An 8,834-nucleotide genomic window follows, 5' to 3' on the forward strand; every position below is an offset into this window, starting at 1 on the left:
GTTATACATTAGATCATCATGCATATCTTATTTTCTTGCATTTTGGTCGATCCTATAAATTTCACGCAACTCAAGGACCTTCGGAGAGAGTTGGAGATTTCGTTATTTTCATATTTGAGAGTTTTCTCGAATTTGAAAAGAGGATCATTTGATTTATTTATTTCATCTTCAATTATTTTTCCGATATCAAAATATGAGAGAGGAAATAATATGACTTTCCCAAAATATAGGAAAAATGAAGATTTAATAAATAGATCAAATTTCGTTTTCCGGTGTTTGTTTGTTTTTCTTTGGATAGGGAAAAATGCGCGTTTTCGAAAATTGCATTTTAGGTCCGTAGAAAAGTTCATTTTGTTCGACTCATTTTTTTAGGAGTCGGGGAAAATTTACTTTAGATTTTTCAGAGTTCGTTTAGTTAGTTTTCTTTTGTTTTTCTGCGCGCGAAATCAGTTAAAAAAAATGAGCAGGCCAGCCGGGCCAAAGGCCCAGCCAGTCACCGCCCCAGCCAGCGCCAGCGCCAGGCGTAGCGCACCAGGCCGCCGCCTCGCCTCTAGCCGAGTCCCTCTAGGACTCTGGTTAGCCCCCCCTTTTTTTCCTTGTTTCGTTTTCCTTTTCCTACTCTATTTCTTGTCCCCTACCCCAAGTAATCTCTCCCCTCTCCTATATAAATACCCCCATAGACCCCCCTCTCCTCACACCAAAAACCCAAACCCCTTTCCTCCCCAAGCCGCGCCCCACCCCGCGCCCCTCACCCGCCGCCGTCGCCCCTATAACGCCGCCGCCGCCGCCCTAGCACGCCGCCGTCGCCACCGTTCGCCCCGCCTCGCCGGAGGTAGCCCCGTGCCTCTCTTTTTTTTCCCCCGCAGTTCGGTTCTTTTAAAAGAAACCGTTCCGGTTTTCTTTTCCGGTTTTTCTCTCGGATTCTTCGTTTCGGTTTCTTTTCCGAAACCCTAGATCGGTTTTCCGTTTTCTTTTTCGATTTTCTTTTCCGAAAACCCTAGATCGGTTTTCGTTCTTCTTTCGGACCATTCGTCTCAACGAACGTGATCACCGATTATTCCCGGTTAACGACGCCCGTTCGTTTAACCGTTCGTCTCTTTCTTTTCGTCGGATTTATTCCGCGATCGCGATCTCAGATCCGATCTTCGTTCTAGTTTATCTTCTCGCCCGTTTATCGGAATCAGGTGATTCAAGCGCCTGGAGTTTCGTCTCGAAACCGCCGTTCCGTCTAATCAACTTGAACAAGTTTTTGCTATGGTAAAATTTGACCTAGTTTCAACTTGCTAGAACCGAGTTGTTTTCTTCCACCGTTTGTTTTCCGTCGTTTGTTCGGTTCGTTCTTTCTTTGCAACCGGAGTTCTTAAGTTGAACTTTCTGGTTCGTTCTCTCGTTCGAGTTTTACTTGTGCATTAGATGAGTACTTATTGTGTGGTTACTATTGCTTGCTTACGATAGATTGACCGGAGAGTGACGAGTAGATCTATCAAGAGTTTTGAGTGCAAATCATCTTCATCAACATTGCAGGCAAGTTCACACTTTGATCATACCTTTTCTACAACCCAGTTTTATTGCATTAGATCAACCCTCTCACATTGCATGATTAGGATCTAATTAAATTGTGGGATGGGAAGTAGATATGAGGTAGTACCTATCACCTGTATTATTATGAACCTTTGGGAGTTACTTCTACGTTTGCTTATTATGCCATGCTATGCTAGTAGACGTGGATTGGGTGAGTGATATCCATGACAGATGTTGAGATATTTTTAATGGTTTATCTAAGGTGGCAACTTAAACACACATCTGGGTGGATTGAGGCACCTGATGTCTATCAGGACTTGCCTGTTTTTTTTGGACCGCCACCCAGGCTCAAAGGGATCATAAGATCTTTCATGCTAGAAACTTCCGTGTGCAGCCACATGCTACTATGGGCTCTGGCATAGTTGACCTAAGTTGTGCGAACTCTTACGGGGTGGACTAGCAGATGTAGGGGTTGTAGGTGGTACGGTCTACCCCACATGTAAGGTGCTAGCGCTTCTGAAAGACTATGTCTCGGTCATCCATTTCTCAAACACCATGTAGTGCGAGAAAACAAACGGAGGCGATCGAGTCATGTGGGGAATAGTGCGCAAACCTCTGCAGAGTGTACAAACTAATCATGATTAGCCGTGTCCCCGGTTATGGACATCTTGAGTATCTAGTTCTTGGATTATCCTGTTGATCTCATCACGTTACTTTAAATAAATATTGTTGGGTTTTAATGATGTTACTTAATTGGGATTGAGAATGCTATCAACCATTCTCAATGTTCAACAACCACCATGATAGTTAAATAAATTTATTCCATTGTAGTAGGGAAAAATTGGCTTTACGCAAAAACCTTATAACCATAGAGCTTTTCCACCAGCCAAATATGCATGTAGTGATAGCCATTGTTCATCATTCTCTATGGTGTGAATCTGCCAGTACATTCAATGTACTGACCCGTTTCAGGCTGCAACGTCTTATGTTGCAGGTTTCTTACGACGAGTGAGTGATACGTTAGGGTTACGATTTCTACACTCAACTTTGCCGTTGGTGTTGATGGGAATCCACAACCTTGTTGCTTCCGCTATTTGGATTGAGGTAATAGTATTTACGTTACTTTATACATGTAATTTACCTCTGTTATAAATCCCTCGAGTACTGTGTGTGTCAGCATACCGATCCAGGGATGACACCTAAGCACAGAGACTTGATCCATTCGGGTCGGGTCGCTACAGGAGCACATAACAAAATTTGTCACCTCAAGGGGAAGTTAACACGACTCCAGCCCCCGAGCCTTCCAACTGTCTGGACCCATCAAAATGAATAGTCCAATAAGTGTTATCGGGCTTCTCCTCAGGTGCCTGTAGCTCTGTCCAGTCATTGATGAAATCCACCAAAGCTTGAGACTTAATGGCAGTGCGTGGTACGTACTTCAGACCATGAGGCCCGAGCTCGATGGCCCACTTGGCGACTCGTCATGTAGCCTCTCTGTTCTGAATAATGTCTCCCAAGGGGGCAGAACTTACCACAGTGATCGGGTGACCTTGGAAGTATTGCTTCAGCTTCCGGCTTGCCATGAACACCCCGTAAACAAGTTTCTGCCAATGAGGATATCTTTGTTTTGACTCGATGAGTACCTCACTGACATAATAAACTGGCTGTTGAACCGGATGTTCCTTACCAGCCTCCTTGCGCTCTACCACAATTGCCACACTGACGGCTCGTGAATTAGCAGCCACATATAACAGCAAAGGCTCTTTGTCAATGGGAGCTGCAAGAACTGGCGGCTCAGATAACTGCCTCTTCAAATCCTCAAAAGCAGCATTAGCAGCATTACTCCAGACAAAGGTGTCTGCCTTCTACATCAGTTGGTACAGCGGTAGGGCCTTCTCACCTAACCGGCTTATGAACCGGCTTAAAGCGGCAACACGACCCGCCAGTCGCTGAACATCATTGATACATGCTGATTTAGCCAAAGAAGTGATTGCCTTAATCTTCTCCGGATTAGCCTCAATGCCCCTGTTTGAGACCAAGATTCCCAAAAGCTTGCCTGCAGGCACACCAAATACACACTTCTCTGGGTTAAGCATCATTTTGTAAACCCGGAGATTGTCAAAGGTTTCTCTGAGATCAGATATCAAGGTTTCCGCCTCTCTGGATTTCACCACTATGTCATCCACATAAGCATGAACATTGCGCCCAATCTGATTGTGGAGACAATTCTGTACACACCGTTGATAAGTCGCCTGGGCACTCTTGAGACCAAAAGGCATAGACACATAGCAGAAGGCTCCAAACGGAGTGATGAAAGCCGTCTTCTCCTGGTCCTTAACTGCCATCTTGATCTGATGATAACCAGAGTAAGCATCCAAAAGGCTCAAACGCGCACAACCCGCCGTAGCATCAATGATTTGATCAATACATCCGCCGGACAAGCCTTATTTAAGTCCGTGTAATCCACACACATCCGCCAGGTGCCATTTTTCTTGAGCACGAGCACTGGGTTAGCCAACCACTCCGGGTGAAAAACTTCGACAATGAACCCAGCCGCCAAAAGCTGGGCGACCTCTTCTCCTATAGCTTTTCGTCGTTCCTCATTGAATCGCGCAGAAACTGCCTGACCGGCTTATACTTCGGATCAATATTAAGAGTGTGCTCAGCGAGTCCTCTAGGTACACCCGGCATGTCAGAAGGCTTCCATGCAAAGATGTCCCGGTTCTCATGGATGAACTCGATGAGCGCGCTTTCCTATTTAGGATCCAAGTTGGCACTGATGCTGAATTGCTTAGACGAATCGCCTGGAGTAAAATCAACAAGCTTAGTCTCTGCAGCCGATTTGAACTTCATGGCTGGGTCATGCTCCGTAGTCGGCTTCTTGAGGGAGGTCATATCCGCCGGGTCAACGTTATCTTGATAAAATTTGAGCTCCTCTGCTGCACAAACAGACTCGGCATAAGCCGCATCGCCTTCTTCGCATTCCAGGGCCACCTTTCGGCTTCCATGCACAGTGATGGTACCCTTGTAACCCGGCATCTTGAGCTGCAAATAAACATAACACGGCCGTGCCATGAACTTGGCATAAGCCAGCCGCCCGAACAAAGCGTGATATGGACTCTTGATTTTTACCACTTCAAAAGTTAACTTTTCCGCCCTAGAATCATGCTCGTCTCCAAAGGCCACCTCTAGCTCAATCTTACCCACAGGATACACCGACTTACCAGGCACCACTCCATGGAAGACGGTGTTGGAAGTCTTTAAATTCTTGTCAGTTAAGCCCATGCGCCGAAAGGTCTCGTAATAGAGGATGTTGATGCTGCTACCTCCATCCATGAGCACCTTAGTAAATTTATAACCACCAACCTGCGGTGCCACTACCAGGGCCAGTTGACCTGGATTATCAACCCGGGGAGGGTGATCCTCCCTGCTCCAGACAATAGGCTGTTCCGACCACCTCAAGTAATGAGGGACTGTCGGCTCAACAGAATTCACCGCCCTCCTATGAACTTTCTGATCACGTTTACACAAACTTGTGGTGAACACGTGATCCTGCCCACTGTTTAGCTATTTTGGATGGCTCTGATAACCCGACTGCTGCTGCTGCTGACCTCCTTGACCAGACTGTTGTTGATTATAACCACCCTAGCTTCCCTGAAAACCGGATCCTGAACCGCCACCCGGTCCATGAAAGCCGCTAGCTCCTGAGCCGCCGCCTGGGCCTTGATTGCCATCAAACGTATTAGAATTCTTGAAAGCCTTCATGATTGCGTAATCCTTCCATAAATGAGTCACTGGTCGTTCCCGGGTGCCGTGTTTCGGGCAGGGCTCATTGAGTAGTTGCTCAAGAGACGGACCTGACCCGCCAAACCGAGGGGGTGGCTTTCCTTTGCGCTTCTGATTGTTACCCTGTGCATTGGCCACAAATTCCGGGTTACCGTCCGCCTTGCTTATTGCCTCCTTGACTCACCGGGTTATGCTGCTGACCCTTTCCATTACCGTTCTTCTTTCCCTTCCCTGTCTTTTCCTCATCAGACGCGGGATCCTTGGTACTATCAGAATTGGCATACTTGACTAAAGCCGCCATCAGCGTCCCCATATCGTTGCAATCACGCTTAAGGCGCCCCAGTTTCTGTCTCAGAGGCTCAAAGCGGCAATTCTTCTCTAGCATGAGAACTGCTGAGCCCTCATCCATCTTGTCAGACGAATGTATTATATCTTTGACCCGGTGCACCCAATGAGTCGTAGATTCACCTTCCTCCTGCTTACAATTTTTCAGGTCCACAATCGACATACACTGCTTGCAAGTGTCCTTGAAGTTCTGGATGAAACGGGCCTTTAGCTCTGCCCATGAACTAATGGAATTGGGTGGCAAACCCTTTAACCAAGAACGGGCCGTTCCGTCCAACATCATGGTGAAGTATTTAGCCATCGCTTCATCACTAACCTCCAGCAGCTCCATGGCCATCTCGTAACTTTCAATCCACACCCCAGGTTGTAAATTGGCCGTATAATTTGGCACCTTTCGACGTCCCTTGAAATCCTTGGGCAGACATACATTACGTAGAGCCGGTATCAGACAAGGAACTCCTCCGGTTCTAGTAGAAACACCCGCCTCAATGGAAGTCGTCGGGTAAGCCGGTGAGTCCTGTTGGGCTACTAGCTGAGCCGCTAGCTGAGCGGCTCGCTTGTCCTCCTGGCGTATCCGATCCTGAACCGGGTTATACCCGCCGGGCTGGTTCCGGTGCTGAGCGCTACTTGACAAGGCCTCTGACTCCATGTGTCTGCTGTAACTCGAGCTCCGGTTTTGACGAGGCGGAGCTAACCAGGGCGGAGGAGTTGAGTGAATCCTGTCCCGGCTGTAGGAGTAGGTCTCTTGCTGAGCCAGGGCTGTTTGGACAAGTTCCCTGATCCTCCGGGTTTCCACCGTTGTCGGATCATCACCATCTACTGGGAGAGCCGCTAAACGTGCTGATGCTGCGATTAAGTTCTCCATGGGGTTGGAGAAGTGACCCTGTGGTATTGGTACGTAATGGGGCGGTGCCATATTGCCGTGAAGAGGCGCCGTCACCTGAGGCTGGACTGGCCCTCCCGCTCCGGATGTCATAAACTGATTCGCACCTGGCGGGTTACTTGGGCCGGCCCCGAGTGTAGCAAAGAGATTCCGAGGATCATAAATCTGAGGTAAACGGGACTGAGTTTTCTGATGTCTCCTCCTCATTACCTCATTAGATGTGTTCAAGCTCAACGTGAGCTGAAAGGCCTCTGCCTGAAGTTGCTGCACCCGTACGTCCAAAGCCGCCCGCTCTATGGCTAATGTAGTATCTTCAGCTGCTAAGGTTTCCTTGGCCCGGGCGATCTCATCGCGAACCTGAGCCACCTCTGCCTCATGCTTAGATTGGTTCGCAGGGACGACTGTAGCAGTTAACAAGGCCGTAAGTTTATCCATGAGATCCATCAGCACCTAAGCCGGTGAGCGCACAGGGCCTCCTGCCCCGGCTGCTCCTAACCCGGACGTTATCGCCGCTGAGGCCGTAGAATTTTGGCCGGGTTGAGTACCAGCCATGAAGACTCCTGTCCAGTTTGGCGACTCTGGGGGGTCCAGAATAGTGCTGCCATCGGAACAGCCCCCAAGCACACCATCTTGAACTTGATACAGCGAATCTGTTGAGCCGGCGGATGAATCACCGTCAGAGAGGACGGCCAGCTCACCATCACCTTCAGATCCTTCAGAAAGTTCACCTCTGTGGATGTAACCCACAAAGGCACGCTTCACGACAGGTTGAGCTCGGGCGGATTTCGCACGCTGAGCCGTCTCGACGAGGTCGGTGCAGCTGCCTGGCTCAGGGCCCGGCTCACCAATCCGGCTGATGAAGACGTGAATTCCGCCAAAGGGGACCCGGTACCCGTACTCAATTGAGCCGGCGTCGGGGCCCCAGCCTTCGTCGTCGATGTAGATCTTGCCGCGACGACTCTTGGTCATCCGGCCAACTGCGTATCCCTTGAGCCCTTCGAAGCTGCCCTTCAAGAACTCAAATCCACCGTGCGCTGGCCCCACGGTGGGCGCCAACTGTCATGGAATTGTCACGGCAGATGTCCTTTTGCAAGGACTTAATCGTGGAGCCATCGCAACTAGGAAGCTTAAAGGGGTTAATCGGGACAAGGATACACGAGGTTTATACTAGTTCAGCCCCCTTACGGTGAAGGAAGGCCTACATCTAGTTGGGTTGGAATTGCTTGAGGTTTCGATGACCAGGGAGCGAGATACGCTATGCCTGGCTCTCGATCAGTTGTTTCTCACCCTAAGCCGCTTGCGGGTCGTCCCCTTATATACATGGGTTGACGCCCTGCGGCCTACAGAGTCCTGGTCGGCTCATAAACAGTGTCCGGCTCGGCGACTAGTTACTTCTACCTTACAGTACAAGTTATACCATCATGGCGGTTTATCTTTACGGGCCTCAGAGTCGCCTATGGGCCTTTAAGCCTTTTAGTGAACCGCCATCTTCATGCCTTGGTTTTGGGCTTCTCATGAACCTCTATTTGTGTAACCCGGCCCCTCCTGGATGGCTTACACAAATAGTCATATCCCCAACAACACTCCTCTAAAAAGAAACAAAAACCGCCCAAGAAGGCGAAGAGTTCAACACAAACCCGAGTTTCCACATGAGAGGCTTGTTTTGGAATAGTAGAGGTCTCTCAGACTTTGCTAAACATAAACACGTCAGTGATTGTGTCCGGGAACATGATTTGGATTTTGTAGCAATTTCCGAGGCTAGCAAGTGTGACTTTCGCCCGCATGTCCTCGATCACCTATCATGTGGTTTTGACTACACATGGCATAGTCTACCAGCTCGTGGAAGATCTAGAGGAATCCTTCTTGGGATAATGACAACAACCATGGATTTTTTGGCTTTTTCGATCAGTGAATTTCATATAAAATTTCACCTGCGGAATAGAGCTGAATGTGCTAGTGATCGACTAGAGGGGGCCGGGGGTGAATAGGCGATTTTTATGATAGTCTTCAAAACACGGGGGCTTTGAAGACAAACAGTAGAAATGGGCCTATTGATATGCAGTGGAAGGTAGACTACACTAGACAAGCCATAGTCAAGTATGCAATGAAGTGAAAGTACGAAGACTATCAGCAACTACGTAGTATGGATCAAGATGGAAGATAGTATGAAGCCAAACAGGAAACAGTCTTCACTCAGTTAATTCAGTCAAATCATACATGCAAACAATGACTTCATGAAGACAAACTGTAAAGTAAAGGAAAGTGAAGGATAGAACCAGTTGCTTGGTGAAGACAAGGA

The sequence above is a fragment of the Triticum urartu genome, chromosome 5 (genome assembly GCF_003073215.2).
Source record: "Triticum urartu cultivar G1812 chromosome 5, Tu2.1, whole genome shotgun sequence".
Lineage (NCBI taxonomy): Eukaryota > Viridiplantae > Streptophyta > Magnoliopsida > Poales > Poaceae > Triticum > Triticum urartu.